The 20,400-nt window shown below is 43.2% G+C and overlaps 1 protein-coding gene across 14 annotated transcripts in view; it reads right to left on the reverse strand.

Moving 5' to 3' along the window:
* Window positions 1-1,856: 1,856 nt before the first annotated feature.
* The window catches only part of CELF4 (CUGBP Elav-like family member 4), a 712,585-nt gene continuing 694,041 nt past the window's right edge, over window positions 1,857-20,400 (reverse strand). For 12 of the 14 annotated variants that reach the window (XR_009115967.1, XM_058044473.1, XM_058044474.1 and 9 more), the window contains one exon: window positions 17,462-18,736. The gene's annotated coding sequence lies outside the window, so the exon portion shown is untranslated. Of the gene's footprint in view, window positions 3,149-17,461; window positions 18,737-20,400 lie in introns of those variants that run through there. The other 2 variants (XM_058044471.1, XM_058044470.1) reach the window with 2 other exon arrangements.

A 20,400-nucleotide genomic window follows, 5' to 3' on the forward strand; every position in this document is an offset into this window, starting at 1 on the left:
AGGAAAAGTCCTATGAAAATGTTTACCTGACAAAAGTTCTTCACTTTTCTGTTACTTTGGGTTGTAGAACAATGAATAGGTCACGGCTGCTCCCAGTATAACACTGGCCAAAGAAGAATTCACCTTCACTTAGCCGCTCATGTGCTCCAAATAAATAAATGAGGCCATTAGTTTAGTAGAGCTCTGTGTGATTTTGGGGGACATTGCCTTTGAGTTTGTGGGTTAAAATCCTCCTTTGGACTGCAAGACATTTGAGTTTTGCATTTCTTCTGAGTTTAAATCAGTACCCTGAAGAGGATGAAGGCAAAGCAGGAAGGGAAGGGATATGGCAGAGGATGGGAGGATACAAGAAGAAGGAAAGGATGTGTGGGAACTCCAGTGTCAGTTTCACGATTCCTCCAGCTTGACTTTTAAGGGATCAAGTCTTCCAATTTTTATAGGATAGTCCCTGAGGCCATGTTAAGTCACCCTTGCAATTACTGTCTTTAAACAGAAAATTTGGAGCGCTTTAAGAGCATATTCCCTCATATTAAGAGACAGTACAGATATGAAGCAGTGTGCTCCAGTGAGCTGGAGTTAACTCCCCATTTTTCCACCTCTGTGACTCTGGTACCAATCTCTGGTAATTTTAGCGGCTCGGCGGCGGCGCGTTAACTCGTGCTCTGCGAGGTGAGAATTCGGGAATTGCTGCGGACCACGGCCCTCCCGCAGCTGTGCTGGGCTGGCAGGGGCTGCAGCTCCCCCCATGTGTCAGACACGAGTGTTTCAGGCTAAGCCTTTATGATAAATTAGGGAATGTGGTCAGCCAGAAACAGCCGGAGCGCTGTTTTATTAATCTGCGGGTGGATAACAATAAAAATGATGAAAGATCTAATCAGCTACATTATTACCTGGAGGTTGGTGGGGCCAGGAGAGAAGAGGGGTGTGTGGGTGATGTTGGCGCTGGGGAGAGTTCAAAGACAGGGAGAGACAAGAGCATTGTCTTCAAGCACTGTCAGACAGCAAACAGAGGGGTGAAAACCCTGCTGGAGATGATACCTTCAGAATTTTAGCCCTCAGCACCCCTTTATTCTTTGCCATTTTACGGCTTTTTAAATCTGGGATATTTTTCAGCAGACAAGTTGCCCGTCAGTGCCTGATGCTCCCTGCCTCAGTTACACCTTCCTCCAGCTCCTTGGGCAAGGCCATGCCAGGACATTCCCTTCCCATGTGGCACAAGGTGGGGAGATGCCCCTTTTCTGTAGTGCATTCTACTGGTGTGGCTTGAAATTTTTCTGCAATACTTAGGGGATTTTGGTGATAAGAAATTAGAGGAGTGGGCTATTCCGGCCCCTTTGTCTTCACTATTAGCTGGAGGGGTGTTGTACATGGTGAGTGGGATGCTTGTGGCGATGGATAAAGCCTTTTGTGTATTCTCTGTGTCCCTTTTCAAATTAGGTACTTTTTCTTTTGGTGTGGTAAGGTAAACGCAATACAGGGGAGTCCTGTCTGAGTACCTGAATAGGGCAGAACTGGAAGGCTCCAAGTCTCCATTAAAGCTTTGATTTGGCAGCATCACAAAGTCTTGCAGCCAACACATCTGTATGCAAATGCATTATGGGCAGATAAAGAGCCTCTGTTCTTCCCTCTCTGTCATATTTTGCGTATTATTTGCTTACAATTCATGTCTGTCTCATAGTCTCTGTGGTAAAAGCATATTGAGGAAAGTCATCTCCTTTCCCAGCAATTTTCTCAGCTTCTCTTGATCATTAACATGCTGGGAACCACTTGAAAGAAACACTGCAATTTTTTAAGGGATTTTATTCATTTATTCATCAAGGTTAAGGACCCTGAAAAACTGCTGTCTACATCTTTTAGCACTTACTTCTTTCAAATCTCATATACATTATAGTCCTCAATCTGGAGCTCTCTTTTGCTATGGGGTTTTCTCTGCCCGTATCTTCTGCTGCAGTCTGAATATACAATAAACCCCTTTAAAATTAGTTATACTGCTACAGTTGTCAGGAGAACTCAAGTAATCTGATGAATTTAGTAAGAATTCCAGGCTGTGAAACAGACACAATGAAATTCTCTCCTTCAGCCTTCTTGCCTCATTATTAAACCTTCAGTTTATAGTGTGCAGACAGTCGTGCACTATAATTGAGGTTGAATTGCCGTTCTCATTATAAATCCCCTTTTCTCGCGTGCTCATAACTTCCACCAACACATGGGCTGAAACTGTGTGCTCTCACTTTCAGCCCACAGCAGAATATTTAACTCTGTGATCTATGGGCTTCAGCTCCGCTGCCATGGTCTGCTGCCCCATATATTTCACCATAACAAGAGCTTCTCTTGAGGTTAAAATACAAAAGTGGAACATTAGCAGGTGTGCCTGGCTTAGGCACCAGGCTTGCAGCTGTATTTTAGGTAGCTGGTGGCCTGCTGGGGGCAGTGGCATTTGCTAGCCAGCCATCTGAGAGGGTGCTTTATTTTGCAAGACCCTATCTGACAGGTTCAGCAAAAGTTGTCTCTCTCAAGACTTGAAATGCAGCTGTCTGGACAGGAATTTAGGTGTTTCCTTCATCCACTGCCCAGAACGTAGATACAGGTGAGATCCAGCAAAACTGTCCTTCCTTCTTCTGTGAGGCTGAGTCTGCAAGCCTGGTCCGAACCTCAGTATCCAAAACTGCTGACTGGATCCATCTGGGTCTGAGAAACTCTGTCAAGCCCCCAAAGCCAGGAGCAAGGAGCTCCTTTCCCCTCTGTGTCCTTGTGTGTTCTGGCTCCCCTCTGCTTTTCTGCCAACAGTGGCATGGGGAGGGAAGCACCTGGATGCAGCTTCACACGCCTGGGTACCAAATCCTGTGAGAAAGGGTCAGTTCAGGTGCGCAGTTCAGTTCAGTTCAGTTCAGTGCTGCATCTCAGCCTGCAGCCAAGAAGAGCAGAAAGGAGCAGACTCATGGCTGCAGCACTCGAGGAGGGAGAGAAGGTTTGGGCTTTGGAGCTCGGTGCTGGTCTCTGTCCCAGGTTTTATGCATGCAATCTGATGACGCAGTCAGGTCTGATGGCTAGAGCTCTGCTGACCCAAACAGTGATGATCTCGGGCTCAGATGTTGATATTGGCAGCTAGATGGGACCATTTCCACTATAACAACGACTGAAGTGATGCCTGCAATGAAATAAAACAGAATATCTACAGACAAGCCATGCTGCAGCATCCTGGGCACATGCTCACTCCATGTCTTGTCCACTCTCCACAAGCAGAGGAAGAGTTCCCTGCCCAGACTCTGCACATTGACTTCTCCCAAGGAGCTTCATGGAGAAGACTCTAGAGCTGAGCTTTGCCTGAAACTCTTGCTCAGAGTTTGTGGAGAAGAGTGAAATGTGAAGGATAAAGAAACACTAGTATTTATCAAAAAAACTGAGCCAAAAGGGTTAATGTCAAGAGCTGGTTGTCTGGTTGTTGGTTAGTTTGTTTTTTCTCATATATCTATAATGGGGGGAGGAGGTGGAGAAAAGACTTTTGCTTGAAAAGGAATTTGTCACGTTGGCAAGTATGAGGCAGAGCAGCAAAATGACATCCTACAGCCAGGGGAGCCATGGAGCAGGACCAGTCCTGTGTGAGGACAGCTGGCACTGGGGATGTTTTTGATGCCTGCTGTCACAGAGGCTGTTCACTAAATCCCTCCCTCTGCCATGGCCCAGCACCTCCTCAGGGAGCACACAGAGGCAGTGAGGGGAGCTGCTGCCATTTATCCCCACAGTTTATTACCAGCCCTTCATTCCTGCAGCAGAGGGGGGAACCTCTGCCTGTCTCTGGAAGTCTGGCATCCCATCAATTTTCCTTGGTGTGTGCTGCAGACTCCCCTGCATCTCCCCCGTGTGTGAGGGTGCCCATGGCAGGGGCTGAGGATGCAGAGGCACGTGGCAGGAGCTGAGCACGCCGTGGCAGTGCCTGCAGAGCTCATCTGCCAGTGCCTGGATCCCTGTTCTCCTCCAGGCAGATGGCTCAGCTTTCTCACACCTCTCCCCCACTTTCCTTGCTCTCCAAGCGCTGCTTGTGGGAGTTGAAAGTGAAGTGACAGAGCCCAAGGGAAAGGGGAAAATACAGTCTGTGTCTCTGAAAATGTAAAAGAAACCCTTCTGTGTATCTTGTTCCACTCCTGATACTCATCCCTGTCCCCAGCTGAACTGCTGTGACCAACTGCACTGAGAATTTTGCTCCAAAAGTGCAGTGGATATGAGAAAAACTTAAGAGGGGTGGGGTCGGGTGTGGTGAGGTAGAAAATAAAGTGAGTCTTATGCTGTTGGCACGGGGAATTTTCATTGAGATAAACTTTATTTTGGGTGACTGTCACAGGGCTTGCGAGGTTTGCAGAGTGAAGAGAGAGATAAGAATGTTGACCTCATGTTCAGAAGGCTCGATTTATTATTTTATGATATATATATTACATTATAACTATACTAAAAAAAATAGAGAGAAAGTTCTCAGAAGCTAGCTAAGCTAAGAATAGAAAAGGAATGAATAACAAAGGGCTGTGTCTCAGCAGAGACAGACACCCAGCTCTGCTGTGAGTGGTCAGTAAATCCAAACATCCACAGGAGACCAATCACGGATCCACCTGTTACATTCCACAGCAGCAGACAACCATTGTTTACATTTTGTTGCTGAGGCCACAGCTTCTCAGAAAGGGGGAAAAATCCTACAGAAAGAATTTTTCACAAAAGATGTCTGTGACAGGTGACAAGGGTCATTAACATCTTCCTTAATGCTGCTCCCTGCATTTCAGGTCCACTCCTTGGAGGCTGCACTCTCTGGAAGCTGATGGTGTTCCCTTGTCTGGTACATGTGTGCTTTGTGATGGTGTCAGGCATCCTGAAATTCAGGCAAAGCCCTTCCTGGTGCTGGGCAGGAGCTCTCCAGGCTGTCCTGTCTCTCTGGGCTTAACCCCTTCTTTCAAATCCTTTCCCTAGGAAGTGCTGCTGGCAGTCACTGTCCACGTGTGCCCGGGCTGGACAGGGTTTTGAGAAGTAGGTTGTGTGGAATAAGGTAGCTCTGAGTTTTGCTGACAGAGGTATCCCTAGGAGCCATGTGAAGGTTTTCTGCAGCCACCAGAGCTGTTGTGAATTTTTAATGAATTTGAAAACCATGCCTCAAGCTCGGTCTTCCGGAGACAGTGTGTAACAAAGATTCACCTCCAGTGGACACTCAGCCTAGAAAATGAACATAGGGTGGTTTGGGTAAGTCCAAGTGTGTCTCTGTTCAAACACTGCTGCTAAGAAAATTCTGCTGCTCTCCAGTTTTGACCATCTGATGAAAGCTTATGTGCAAGACAACTGAGGGCACACATTTTAGGCTGAGTGGTTTGCTGGATTTGTGTATAAGTTTGTAAGTGAGGGGATATAAGAAATAGATCAAGGTATGTGTCAACATAAAAGACAAAAATTTCTGTGGAATTCTGCTCACCCATCTCCACCTCATTATTATTTTCAGCCTTCCTCTGATGGGCTAAGCAACCACTGTAGGAATGTGGTAGCAAACAGGAGGGCAGAACATTGTTTGTGTTGTCTGTCAGGCACTGTCACTGAGCTGACCTGAATAGTTGTCATGTATTGCTTTTGTTTTTGTTGCTGTTCCTCAGCTTGATTTTAAGCCTAGTGGGCAACACCATTTTGTCTGTGTTCCTGCACTGAAGGGTTTTAAGCACACACAGAGTGTGACATGTCAGATTATGACCACTGGAGAAGGACAAATCTTTCCTGCTGAAATATTTTTCACAAAGGTCCATCCTGACTCCTTCTCTATCCTTCAACTCCTTTGTAATCACTAATAACAAAAAACATTAAATTTTGAGCTTGATGGACTTAAAGGACTTCATTGTTGGTTGGACTTCCATTAAGTCATTATTGGACTTCGCATGTCAAGTTCCATGTGAATTGCTGCAGCACTTGACAAGACTCAGTTTGTGTAAGCAATTCTTCCATCCTCCCATCCTCCCATCCCGTGCCATTGGTTCTTTTCCTTCACCAAGTGCCATCTCCCATGAAACACTGAAATATCTTGCTAGCCAGAAACTTTTCTGCCAAGTTTTCCTGCTTTTGACTGAACGGTTTTCTCCATTAGAATTTTATATGTTTTCAATATTTTGCCCCTCTCTGAGCTGAAAAATGTAGATTTTGCAGGCTGGAATTATTTTTTTTTCTTTTTTATTTTTTTCCCTTTCCCTCAGTGTGGTCTGCTGTAGAGGTGTGTGGGAGATTTGGCTCCTTCCTTCTTTCCTGGCAAAGTTCAAGTAGGTCAAATGCTACCGACGATGTTCTAACTTCATCTTCACTCCTTCAAACCCCCACCAGCCTCCTGGACTTGACTTTACAAGTCCTTTCATGTCACTTCAGGCTGTAGTAGGAGGAAGTGAAAATTACGGGCCACAGGCAGGGTTCCAAAAGCTCTCTCTCTCTCTCTCTCCCTCAGAAAGGGGCTGGCACCCTTCCACGGGCCTTCATTGTATTTTATGGCCATACTACAGTATTTAACAGCATAATTTAGTAAGTGTCGGTACTCCGTCGTGGAGTGTGGAGGAACTGTCTTATTCAACCGCTGGCGACGTGCGCTGGTTCAAATAATGCACCGTGAGGCAAAGTTAATGTTTTCTGGAAATGGAATTGGAGTCAGAAATGCCCTTTTTGGCCATCAGCATAAATACTGTTGTCATCCTGATCAAGCAAGCGGAATTCAAAACCTTTTGCCCTTAAAAAGTGACTCTCTCTCATGTTTTAATTACTCCCTCACCAACATATGAAATAATTAAAGAGAAACAAAGTCCTTGCCATGGATTAAAACTATATCCTGAAAGTATCTGAAGACCTGAAGTGCAACACAAAATCTTACTGAGGCTGTTTCTCACCCTTTTGACTACGGTGCCTCTTCATTCATTGTGTGCTTTTAATGCTTGGGGGAAGATGGGTCTGGCTGGGATCCTAGATTGCCATCTGATCTAGGGATGGGAAAACAATGACTCTTCTGGGCTGTCACAGAGACCATTTCATGTTTACCTCGGCTGTGCAGCCTCCATCTGTGTCTTACTTTGGTTATCAGGGAGGTCAGCTGTCAAATGGAGTAGGAGGAGGCAACAGTTGCATAAGAAGCTGGTCAGATATCATCTCCTGAAGAGATTTTAATATGTTCCTCAGACCAGAAAGCTGCAATAGTCCGTCATAATTTCTATTTGCCTTACTAGACTGTACTCAGATTAAAAAACCCAACAACCTAAATATGAAATCCATGTAAAAATCATTCATCACACTTTCAGTCACAATGTCAGGCCTTTCCTGCAGAACTGGTGCAGTTTGGTTTATGCAGTATTGATTTCTGACTTGTAGCCAGGTTTAAGCTGAAGTTTCCTCTGCCTGTCAGCCAGGGAGCAGTGGGATTTCCCTTAGCTTGGAGCTGAGGATTGTGTCCGGGATGTGTTGGTAGCTCACAGATGGTGGACCAGTCCTGGTGAGGAAAGGCAGCGATGGCTTATCCCAGGGAAACCAAATATTCTCCACCGGGTGGAACTGGAGCTGCTGCGTGGGGCAGAATAGTTCCTCATAATGTGCACTGAGGTCCTGGTCCCTCTGCATACCCCAATATTTCTCTGGATAATGACTGTTTTTGTGCTCACCACTCACCCAACACACACTGGTTCTCCTCGAAGAGAACCCCAGCCCAGAAAGGAGATGCAGCAAACCCTGGTCCATCCACCAGGCTGGACAATGGTGAGCAGAGGGGCTGCACTGGTGCCAGTCCTCACAGCACAGGTGTGATTGTGGCCATACAAATTTACCTGTGTAGCCTTTAATAGCTTTATTCTGTGAGAATAACAAGGCACACACCCAGAAGGCCCAGCCGGATTTCAGTGGGAGGCTGGATGAGTACACCACAGAGGTCCTTCCCATCAGCACTGCCGTGATTTGGGGGCTACAGCTGCTCTCATGGGGAGGTTCAGAGGGCTGGAGTCTATCATGGTAATACCCACACACCTGTGCACACCTGCAACAACCACAGGACCACAGAATCATGAAGCATCCATGTTGGAAGAGGCCTAGAAAGTTCACATGGCCCAAATTTTCTTGGGAAAGGCATCTTAGATGAGATTATCTAGCATCCAGTGGAATACAATGGCATGTTGAAAACCTCCAGTGATGGAGACTCTACAACATCTCTGGGGAGGTTTTTCTAGTTTTCACTGTAAAAAATGTCTTTCCTATGTTGAGAACAAGCTTCTCCTGGTGCACCTTGTACTTGTTCTCCTTTGTCTTCTCCTGAGGCTCCTTGTGAGGAGTGTCTGTCCTGAAATTTTCAAAGCAGGCAGGGTTGCATTGTAACAAGAATGAGCTGGGCAGTGGACTCTCTATTTTTAGAACTGTCCTTTGTAAATCTCAAAACCAGTATGAGGAGAAGGCATATGCCATTTCACAAATGGGTAAAGTGAAGTGATGCAACCCAGAAACGGTGCTGAGCAGCCCTGCCACAGGCTAAGCACTGGTCCATAACCTCCCCTCAAGATGGCATGTGGCTTGGTAACTGTCCAGCTCCACCATCTGCAGAGACTGAAACTCAATTGCTGTTAACGAGAATGAAATTATGGCGATATTAGCATAATTAAACTGAGAAGAATCCTAGTTCGGAGATGATTGATACCCCTGGAAAGCTGTGGATGGAGGCAGAAAAGGCAGGTCGAAGACTCTTGCCTCAGATGTTATTTACCTGCACGATTTCTCCAGGTATGGGGGGGGGAATGTCCTCCACAAAAAAAAGGCAAAAAAAAAAAAAAGAAAGAAAAAACAGCAAAAAGCTTAATGTGGCTAGTGACTGGTATTAAATAAATGATGCATGTTGGCAGAGCAATAGATGAGAATAGCGGAAAACACATTGTGAAAGGAACCAGAAGAATTGCTGTCATAAATCTCCCCAAACTATTCCAGCCTGAGAGAGGCTTGAAACTAAGCAGGTTATTAGGAGCATAAGGAAAGGGGCTTTAGAAGAAGCCCATGGCCCTGTAGGTTCATTGACACAAGTTTTCCTGTGTGTCCACCCTCTTAGAAGAGGAGAAATTCGTGGCCAGGGAAAGGAAAGGGTTGTGGAAGTGTGACATTGCCACTTGGGTTGTTTGTCTCTTGGGTTTTATTTTTTATTTGAGGTAGGTTAAAAGAGCTCCAGGTGTTCTCTCTAGAAAGAAAGAGATTAGAAGGCAACATTAATCAAGTTTACAACATATTCAAACAAGTAGATAAAGAGGAAAGAAAAAAATACCCTGAAATGCTTTTGTAATGAATGCATATTTTAGCTGAAGAATTCACAGGGGTCGATATGTATATATGCAAAACTAGGGTTAGAAGACAAAGTGGGATTATTTTCAAAGCTCATAAATAATTTAACTGTTGGAAGAAAAATGCAGAGGTTTCTGTTGATCTTATTACCAAGGAAATGACTTTAGGCCTGATAAGGCAAAGGGCTAAAGGTGTTTTTGCACAGAAGAATGACAGAGCATTGCTGTTTGTCTATTACAGCTTGTCACACCAGCCGTGGATTTTATTGGGTAAAAGATGGGCATGTTGGGACATTTTGATATTCTGGCTCCTTTGACACACTAAAATTGCAGTTTCTTGTTGACTTTTGTAAGGTGTTCACTGAAAGCAGCTGTAAATGTCCCCATTAACTTATTTTGCTGCAGAAAGAGGCCATTGTTGAATGCTTTTCACAACCCCAGTTGGAATGACATGGGAGGAGCTTTATAAAAGACCAACCACTGGAAGAATTTGTGGAGCAGTATGCCTTTCTCATGGGTCTTTCCAGTCACCATGGCAATGGTGCCATTTTACAGGACCAGGGCAGGTCATGCAAGAACCCAGTGATCTGTTTAGCATGTGCAGTGCTGCATGCCACCCCCGGATTCACTCAGTCTCCACTCCAGTCACATTGTACATTACTCATGCAATGAAATGGTTGAAGATCTGAAAGCCTCTGATCCATACCATTTCTGTTCTTGCCATGTGATGCTCGCCAACACCTGTCCCTCTGGCTCGAATTCCAGTTTTGTCCCTCTTCTATATTTCTCTTTGAATTTATATTTCCAGAGAGTGGTAGAAGCTGGATTGAAACCCCTTGAATCCTGCTTTCCTGTGAATCTCTAACCTCTTGGCCTTAACACACCTCCAGCCTGTTTGAGAGTCACTGCTGCTCAGCCCAGGGTGTCCAGGAGCACCAGCACTTCTCTCCTGCATGCAGTACCCAACCACGTGTGCCCTCTCTGAAGCTGTTTCAAATAGTGAGTGCAAGCCATGGCTAATCTGTTTCACTTCCTGCTTCACTTGGCTTCTCTCAGTCCCCACCTCCCCAGTGAGATTTGCCGGTTTCCATCTGCATGGGAGCTGTTTCCTAATTTATCCAGGTGTAATGCTTGGCCACCACCATTGGCTTGTCACCTCTGGGGCAGGCAAGGTGGCTCTGAGTGCTCAGGCCCTGGAGGAGCAACCACTGGGAGGTGACATCTCACTCTTTTCCTGGGTCCCCAGCTGAAAGTGCAACTAAAAAGCACCATCTGGGCTTTTAGTTGTGATTAGTTGTGATTAGCTTAGTGATAGGGACCCTGCTGATCCAGGACCACCAAAGACTTCACATGATCTGGGTAGAGGCAAAGCATTGTCCAGTCAGGCCAGGTTTGTCCTCTCACCCCATCTGCAGACCTTCACCTGCTGTTCTTCACTGTTTGTGGTTTGTGGGAAGGAAATGCTCCCTTAAATCTGGTGCGTGAAAACCTGTCCTAAAATTTGGCATTTGGTTGTATCCATCCCTCCATGGAAGGAAAAATTCCCCAGTCTCTGGTTAAACTGGATTTGAACTGCAACTCATTCAGGCAAACGTGTTGCTTTATGTGGATTCCTTGCTTCTAGAAAAAATAAAACACCTTAGATGTCCAGTATTTCACTCAAACTCAGGCCCCTCCCAGCACTGCAAAAGCTTGGTAATCAAAGACAGAAAATACTTAGTAAAGCTTTAAGGTCAGGCTTTTAGGCTGGAAACTGATAGGTGTAAATAAGCCAGGTACAGGACAGCTCCTGCTTAAGCTACAGAGCTTAATCTGCAGAGCCAGGTAGCTCTCTATCTCTTTATCCAGGTTTGGCTCAGGTTGTTCTGTACAAGCAGAACAGAACAGGATTTTTGACTGAGTGGGATGCAGAGGCTGGGCAGAGGAGCCTGATGACTGTTGCCACACATAGGGTCAGCCTGCTCTCAGTTTTCAATGTCTCAGTCTAAACCTCATGTTTAATCTCTTACCCTACACTTGGCTGCTTGCTGCTTATCAGCTACCAGAGTCGTGAAGAGGGACTCAGACCGTCTTTGGCCTTTGGGCTCTGGAACACAATTAGAGGTGTTTGGGATTGCTGTCCCATGGAGTTAGGAGAGTCGGGTCTAGAAGGGAAAGTGTCTTATATCAGCTTCCTCCAAACAAATCAGACTGTGCCCCAGAGCAGCCCAGATCTGCTGCACTTGTGTGAGCTGTGGTGCAAAGTGCAGTGTGATGGTGATTGTGAGAAATCTGTGTGGTCCTGTGTGTGCTAGGGTTGCTACAGGAAGCAGCAGCAGCAGAGCAGACCGAGTGGAAGGAGTTAAAACAAGGGTAAGTTGGGCTGACACTTTTCATCTGTGCCTGTGTGCCATTATAACAGTGGCTGGGGGCTTCTATTGGCTTGGCTTAAAAAAGACATTGCTAATGTCTAACGCTTGATGACAGATGGTTCACCAATGCTGCTGGGCCCATTGTCTCACTTAATAGCTCTTTGTTCTAGCTGAAAGAAGGTAATCGTTTCTTGTAGGAGTTGGTAGGAGGATCTGTGTACAATATGCATTCTGACAACCGCTCCAGTTTTGGAGCCTGCTCTGTAGCTTGCTGAAGCGGAATCATCTCTCATCCTCTGTAGGAGGGAATCACAAAGGAGGCATCACAGTCATGATGCCTAATTTGTGGGTGTTTTGCTATCTGGTAGGACTCACCACACTGAATTAGGCAATTGCATTCTCTGTGCTGTCTGTGGAAGAAAATATGTGGTGGGATCTGCCTCAAAGGGTGAGGAGAAATTTAGGGCCTCTCTCTCTGGGGGGCAGACAGGCACCCATTTTTGGGATGTCAGGCTGAAGTTCCCCACTGGGGAGAGTTTACCTACCCACTCACCAGCTGACTGCAACCTGCATGTTTGTACCTTTTCTTTGTGAGTGCTGAAAGCAATAGCTGCAAGCCAGCAATGAGCACACTCCAGGAAAATGCCATGAGGGGCAGGCTAAGGAGTACCGAGGTGAGAGCCAGTGTCCTGTACAATGTATATCATATTCAGAAGTGGTGTTAGGAGCCTGGTTCTCCTAGGAGAGGTTATAGAGTCACCCACTTCCTGATGCCATTTCTATTTCCACTTTTCTAAACAAGATGAGGCGGATTTCTAAACAGGAGAGGACTTGTGAACACCTCCCTGAACTGACCTACCATTTTATAATCAGGGCCATCTTCTGTGTCACAGGAGTCTCTGAGGCAAGCTTCATCTGGATAGGGAAGAATCTGAACCTTCTTGTGTCTCATATGAATGTGCTGTGCCCTGCAAGGCGGCTGCTTTCAGGGAGAGGGCATGTGCTTACCTACACCTGTGCAAGGAAACACCTCCCCTCATCTTGCTTGCTGGAGGAGGCCCATGCCAAGTTCAGAACTTACCAGACTGGGACCCAGAATTCAGGATAGCTCATGAATGCCATGTGAGAGGATGTTTGCTTTGGGGGTGTTTCTTCCCCCCAGCATTTGTTGTGTGTTTACCAGGGCTGATGTTACAGAGATTCCTCAGAGGAAATGTGGGGAAGGTTTCAAGTTGTGTGGGTGTTAACAGAGGCTTGCACAATGGTGAGGACAAGTGTGCAGAGGGATGAAGTTCTGAGAAACCTGATACAGCCCCTGCTCATTGCAGGGCGGTTGGACTAGATGACCTTTAAATGTTCCTCCCAACTCAAACAATTCTATTGTCCTATGAGACACCAGAGTGACCTCATACCCTTAATAAATGACACACAAGGGTTCTGATTTGGAACCTTCTGAGTGTTTTTTTGGGGATGTGTTTGCTCTAATGTGATTGCTGTAGTGAGGGATAAGCTGCGGTATTGAAAACTGCTTTAAGAACTGATTTCCTCAACAAGCAGACAGCAATGCTATTCCAGAAGACATTTTCAGGCTCAGCAAGGGGCTGCCTTGAGTTTGCAGCCTATTCCCATTTCATTGGCTCTGGACTGGCAGGACAAGTCACGCTGTTTCAAATGAGCTTTTCTAAGGGGCATTACCAAGGAAGAGCATCAGCAGCTCCCTTCTCCAGGTGGTGCAGAGCAAAATCTTGCACAGTGTTGCACTGAAGTCCCTGCTGATGAGTTTCCCCCTCCGCCAATCCCCCTGGTTTCTGTGAGGTATTCCTGGGATCACAAACACCTTTCTTGGTTCTACACTTATGGGACAGTCGCTGCCCCCAGGTCATATTTGGGACTGGGAGAAATGTGCTGTTGGAAACTGAAATGTTGGAGGAGTCCTGACCTTGCTTTGCAAGGACATTTCCAAACATTATGTTGATATTTGTTATAGAAAGGGAAAACAGGCAGAACTCTGAAGTCTTGTTTGAAGTCCATATTATCCTTTAATAAAATAAAGTTTTCTAATGGACATCTGCCTGGAGTAGGAATGGGATGGAGGTGGGAGGAGGAATTGTTTCACCTTATGTGTGCAAAAAGTGAGTGGCTCTGTGACTATGTCAAGAAATGCTGATATGGAAAAGTGGCTCCAGGAGGGTATGAACTGCTTTCTCAGGGACATGAAAATGGTTGGTTGAGGTGTCCTCAACCTAATTGGTTGAAGTGTCCTCATGGAACTCCCCAAAGAATGACAGCAAACTGTGTCCTGTTCTTGTACCAAAGATCGGCTTGAACTACTCATGGGTATAGGACTCAAGTTTACTATAATCACAGTGGTACCAAGGAGCACACTGGTGAAAGATGAATGTTTGACCTTTAAAAAACCCTTTAGTTTAATGCAATGTGACTTAGCAGCTACAAACTAGAGAGAGGAGCCAGCATCAGACATGCAGTGGCTTTTGAACCTCTGTAATGCAGTGTTTTGTGTGCTGGTGCACACAGACATGCAGCTACAGGCTTTCAGGTAGACCTGGTCTCTCTCTTCATTTTCATTGCTTCAAATTGGGATGTTTCTTTGGATAATTGCCTGCCCCAACAACAGAGCCCATGCTGAAGCAGGCTTGTGTTGCAATTTGTTTTGCTTTACAGCACCTGCAGTGTCAGTGGATGAACTTTTTCTGGAGAGAAGCATGGAATCTCTCTCAGACAAACACTTCAATCAGGGCTGGTATGTCTGCACAGCCTGGAGAAGGGTGTTTCAGCCAGCTGTTAGACTGTCCCTACATTTGTGCTTCAGCCCATGGTGTTCTAGTCTGTGCCTCTATCACAGCCAGAGAGCTGGGCATGGCAAGTACCCATCACTTGGTTTAGGCAGCAGGGTGGTGACAGCTGTGCTTTATTTCCCAACACACCAGTGCAAATGTACCTCTGGTGTAAATGAACCTCTGGTGTAAATGAACCTGTGGTGCAAATGAACCTCCAGCAGGCTGACAGCCTTGTGGTGTTTCCCTTCACTGGAGGCTGAACTTGGAGGTCTGATCACATTTTGAGCTTGCAGTGTAATTCATGGGCGTGTCCTGGGAGAAGGGTCAGTACCAGGCATGGTCTCTCTTGTGTCACTGGTTGTCCCTGCTTGTCCTCACATCCAATTTCCCCAGTCCAGTAACACCAAAGGTTTCTCAGCAAAGTGCTACATTTTGGGGTATTGACCTAAGTCATAGAGTCATGCTAACAGTGTTTTCTGGTCTCCCTTTGGGAGCTGATTGCCCTCCAACACTGGATATTTTATCTGCTGTGCATTGCAGGGTACCTGAAACAAGACGAAATCTTGTTTCACAATCACCAGTCAACAGCCCCCAGCTGTATCTCATTGGCCAGAAGTGCTCCCAGCTGGATGCCCCAGGGGTGCAACCCATCCTGCTTGGATGGCAGGGATGTGTTCTTGCAGATCCGTCAGGATGTGACTCACACCGCAGAGACGCAGCATCTACCCCGAGCAGGGTGGGGAAGAGCTCTGGGGACACTGAAGGTCACAGGGGAGGGTATGAAGGTGGCCTGAGAAGTGGGGAGACAGTCAGGCAGCACCTTTTAGTTCTCCTTTTGCTGTGCCAGTGTGGGAAATTGAGTCCTCCCTGTTTGTTGTGAGGTTTTCTTCCCTCAAGTAGTGATTTTCATCAGCCCTCCCCCACACTTTACTCTCAACCTGGCCGTGCTTTTGTCTGTTCATCCCTGCAGCTCAGGACAGGATGCTGAATAATCTTTGGAATATAAACCTCTTCTTACTGGAAATCTAGTCCTCATTTTCTCTCTCAGTGGCATCTGAGACAGTTCCCACATTTCTAGCCTCTCTGTCCTCTGCAGAGCATCTTCTCTGCTGAAAAGCAGGGATATGTTTGGTGTATGCGCATTTCTGTATTTGCCTTTACCTTTGAAAGAAAAGCAAATACAGACTGTGTTCCCCTCCTTGTATTCATAATCTTATTTATATTTCTTATTTCTACTGCCCTGAACAGACTTAAGTAACTGATAGTATTAATAATAGGAGTTTCTACTTACAGAACTCCTTCCTATGGAGTTCAAATTATGAACAAACACATTGGTCTCATTTAGAGGTAGATTTAGCCTGTGCAACTTGTTCAAATGCAGATGTGGCTGCAATAATCAGGGAGAAAATGCAAAGGCTCCTGATCTCAGCCCCAACCTCAGCTCAGCTGATCTGGTACAGCCATTTCAGGGGAAAGGAAAATAACCATTCAAACACGAGATGTGAGGGATGCTGAGGAAGAAATTGAGCCTCATCTCCGGAGACTCCTGAATTTCACAGGGTTTTCCCAAAGAAGCAAAAGGAGCAACGTCCCGAGCTTTGGCCTCTATAGTTATCAGCATGAAAAAACCATGAGCGTGAAATCAAACAACAGGCTTCAAATGGGAGCTACAATGACACTAATTTGTATGTACCATTATTTGATCTTCTAACCTACTAGGTTTAAGGTAAACCACTCTGGAATATCAAGCAGACATTAAATGAAACAGTGTCATTAATTCAATCCAATGAGATACGTTTTATATAACAAAGGGATTTGTTCTGATACTCAAACAATGTATATTAATGAAAGAGTCGAAATAGATTCATTTTGTTCTCAAAGCAAACACATTAAGAAAAGCCATCAAGAAGTAAAGAACACGGCTTTTTTTTTTTTTTTTTTTTTTTTTTTAAACTGTGCTTTATTTAGGGCTAAGCTGGAAAGCGTCATTCAATAATTACAGAAGATTACAAGGAGTTTTAGGGAATTGAGAGTGAAAGAGCAGTTGTATGGAACTGCAGCTGCGTTACACATCTGTACTTCCTAGCTGTGGGCTCAGTTTGCTTCAGTCCTTACTCTGGCAAAATGCTCGTTATATCCCCATGAGAGTTTTGGAAGAGTAAGGACTGCACGGTCAGGCCCAATATGTAATCAAAATTAACATTAAAAAAAAAAAAAAAAAAGAAAAGGAACCAAAAAAGGAAAAACAACAGAGAAAGAAAGTTCGAGATCGAGATAAAAAATACTGAGAAAAACAAACAAGAGCATTAACCAAACAGTAACCAAAACCAAGAGTATAACCAAATAATAATGAAAAACAATTATCACACTGCTCAATCGATGCAAACAAGTGTGAGAATTATGTAAATCAAGTTTTAAGACTGTGAAAATAAATTATAATAAATATGATATTCTTTAAAATATATGTGTTCTTAAATAATTCATTGTTTTTTCTGAGTCAGATTTTTTAAAGCAATGTCTTATTTTTAACTGCTCTAAAGTCATTTACCAAAGATAAATATCGTGCTTTCATTAAATAGTTTTCCTTGTTTTTTCTCTATCATTACAATTAAAAGTCCTACAAAATATGCAAATTTATTTACAGAAAACAGAGCCAGCATCTTTTTTTTTTTAAACATCCCCCTGTTTTTCAAAATTCCTTGTAAACAGTTTCAGAAATTCTTCAAAGAGATTGTTTCTTTAGTTTACTTTTTATGGTTTTTTTTTTAAGGTTTTTTAGGTTTTTAGTTTTTTTTTTTTTTTTTTTTTTTTTTTTTTTTTTTAAGATTAAGGTACTAGGCTAATCCCTTGCCCTGAAGGTTTCTAGAGCAAATATGGAAGCTACTGAAGCATAGGATGATGGGAATTTTGCGGACAGCAGATCATGAAGACATGAAGCGTTTAGCTGTGTTTTGTTGTTCAAGTTAGAACTAACGTCTGATAAAAAGACAGCTGTTTTTTTTTTTTTCTTTTTTTTCCCATTTGCATTGTCTACAGAATTGAGTCTTGTCTTGTTTATTTTTTAATAGCTGGAATGCTTGCAGTTAAAAAAGCTGCCAAAATAGCCATTTTTCTCCTTTTTCTCCTCGATAAATAACAGCATCCAACAGCAATTGGCAGAGAGTAGGAATTTATGCTCAATCTAAACTCTACAAAATTACAGTTCTACAACATCTTTGTTTTTAGCATTAACGCTAACTTCTATGTAGTATTATTTTTTTTTTGCTTTTTTGTTTTTTTTTTATTTTTATGTTGTCTAATTTTTTTTCTATTATATAGGTATTTTAAACTTTCTTTTTTAAATTCTGTACAACTATTAGGATTTTAAATGGGGAGAGTTAGAAGCATTTACAAACCTTTTAGTTTTCCATTTAATATCAACCATCTTTCCTTTCTCTTTTCTATGCCTTTTTATGTACTTAATTATGTATTTATTTATTTACCTTTTTTTTTGCTTTTCATAGATATCCATCTTACCTGCCTTTAACAACGCAATCCTTGCGTATTATACAGAAAACCATATGAAAGCTTCATAGACTCTAATTAATGTATAACCAAAGAACCTCCCAAAGTATCAAAGAACTATTATCTTGCCGTTTTAAAAGCATTTAAGCATTTGTAATTTTTTTTTTTGTGGTTTTATTTTTTTGGTGTTTTTCTGGGTTTTGTGGTTTTTTTGTGTTTTTTTTTATTTTTTTTTTTAGGTTTTACATATTTCATATAATCGCTCTCAAAAACTGTTTTAGGAACAGCTCAGAGAAAAGGAAAGAACTTCCATATTTTACATACAGCTACAAGTCTGCGGTAAAAAGTTTTGTCCTTTGGTCCCTATATAGCTAAGGAATGACAGATAAAGATGCTCAGTGACTGTTACCATGGGTCTCGCATGGTAACCGCATCCTTGGTGGCAAACAGGCACTCCTTTGCCAGAATCCAGGTTTGCATCTCCTGTTTGAAGAAAAGCCGCTGTGGTGATATCAGTGTCTCTTCAGAAATCCCGGTTCATCTTCCTCCTGCTCTGATTTTACTTTATGTGTTTGTTTGTTTTCAAGCGCATGTCCTTCGAAGTCAGCAGATGTGATACTTTTCTTGAAGAAATGTTACAGTCTAAACAATCAAAGAGAGAATAGGTCTGAAGTCTTCAGCTCGACTGATATTTGCTGATATGTCAAAGATGTAATCCAACAGTTCACTTTTTTTTTTTAATATATATATACTTTTTTTTTTTCTAAATGTGGCCCATTCAGCTGCTGCCCTAAAAAATGAAGAAGATCATTGCAAATTAAATCAAAAAGGGGAGGGGGAAGTAGGGAAGGTGTGGGGGAATATTTGAGACAGGAGGGGGGGCAAAAAAGACCTAAAAATGAAAATGAAATTAAAATCAAGCCTGTTCTTTTGGGCCCAATCCTGCTCCCGTTGAAAGTAATGGATGCTTTCTTCTCCCTTCAATTGGGACAGGATGGGGCTTCTGCTTTGGTGTTTTTTGCTTTTGAAGGCCTTGGCTCTGATTCTGCTCCCACTTAACATCAACAGAAGGATTCCCCCTTGACTTCAGTGGGAACCGGATCAAACCCAAAGTAAGCAAGGTAGTCACGATCATGATAAAGAAAAACACAATTGTTCCTATTAGTAGTAATAATAATAATATTAATAATAAATAAAAATAAAATTAGGGCGTGTCTATGTAAATCTGCATCACTACACACGTGAAGACAGCAGCATTTCAGTTATTTTTAAGTGCCGCTTTGCAACGCCAGATCACAATCTTGCTTGTCAGGCTTTTGTAGGGTGAAAGGCATCAGGAGAGGGGAGTACTACATTTTGATGGGGTGCCATCTTTGACAGTGTATGAGCTTTCTGTGGAGACGTAGCTGCCAATAACATCTACTCCTCGGTGTGTCAGAAAGTAGGACTTTGAACAGGCAATTTACAGGAGGTTAAATAAAAAAAGACTGTTGGAGTAAACTTTTTTTTGTGGGGGGGAAAAAAAAAGGTAAAGCTAACATTTCTTAAATAAAAAAATTATTTAAAAAAATATAATCATGATCCGACTAGGCTTGACATTTAAGTAGGATGCTTAATCATTAAGGATTAGCTCTTATCTCCTTCTAGCAAGCAGGTTCTTCTTATACACTCGGTGATTTATTACATCAAGAAACTTAGAAACTGCAAAAGGTCCACTCTGGTGGAAAAGTGTCATGCGGAATATCAATCCATGCTGGCAGGTTTTCACACTGTTGGTTCAACAAACAGCAAACCGTACACAGCAGTCTAAACAATTACAACACCAAAAATAATAATATAATAAAAAAATAAAAAACACTCGTCAAGGACCCTTTTTCAGTTGTAAACAAAAAGATGCATTTTGCTTTTTGATCTGGATGGGTTTTTTTCCCACTCAATCCCTCCCTCCCTCTAAGCAATTAATTTTTGCTGGAGTTGCTGTAATACGGCACCTTAGAATTAGGAATTCTTGAAAAGACATACAATGAGGCTTTTCTTGGGGTTGCTTTTTTTGGTTGCTATAGTTTGCAAACTACCATTACTATCATTAGTCTTTTTAGTTTTGATTTGGTTTTTCCGTTTTTGTTTTTTATTTTTTAAAATTTTTAGAAAGTGATTTGAAATATCCTAAGGGGAAAAAAAAGGTGTCAATTGAAAAAGGCCCCAATTCTCCGGAAAAAAAAAAATAATCACAAGATTTTCAGTGCAAAAAATTAACCACACATTTTTCTCTCTACTTTTTTTTTTCCAAATTATCTGTAGTTACAACAATCCCATTTTTTTTTCTAAAGAATTAGGAATCCATCTTTTTTTTTTCCTTCTATGTGACATCTAAAGAAGCATAAAACGCTGACGAGAAATCAAACGACAAATAAAGAAACCACTGCAAGCACCAAAAACAAAACGAAAATGAGC

This window comes from Melospiza georgiana, chromosome Z (assembly GCF_028018845.1).
Source record: "Melospiza georgiana isolate bMelGeo1 chromosome Z, bMelGeo1.pri, whole genome shotgun sequence".
Taxonomy (NCBI): Eukaryota; Metazoa; Chordata; class Aves; order Passeriformes; family Passerellidae; genus Melospiza; species Melospiza georgiana.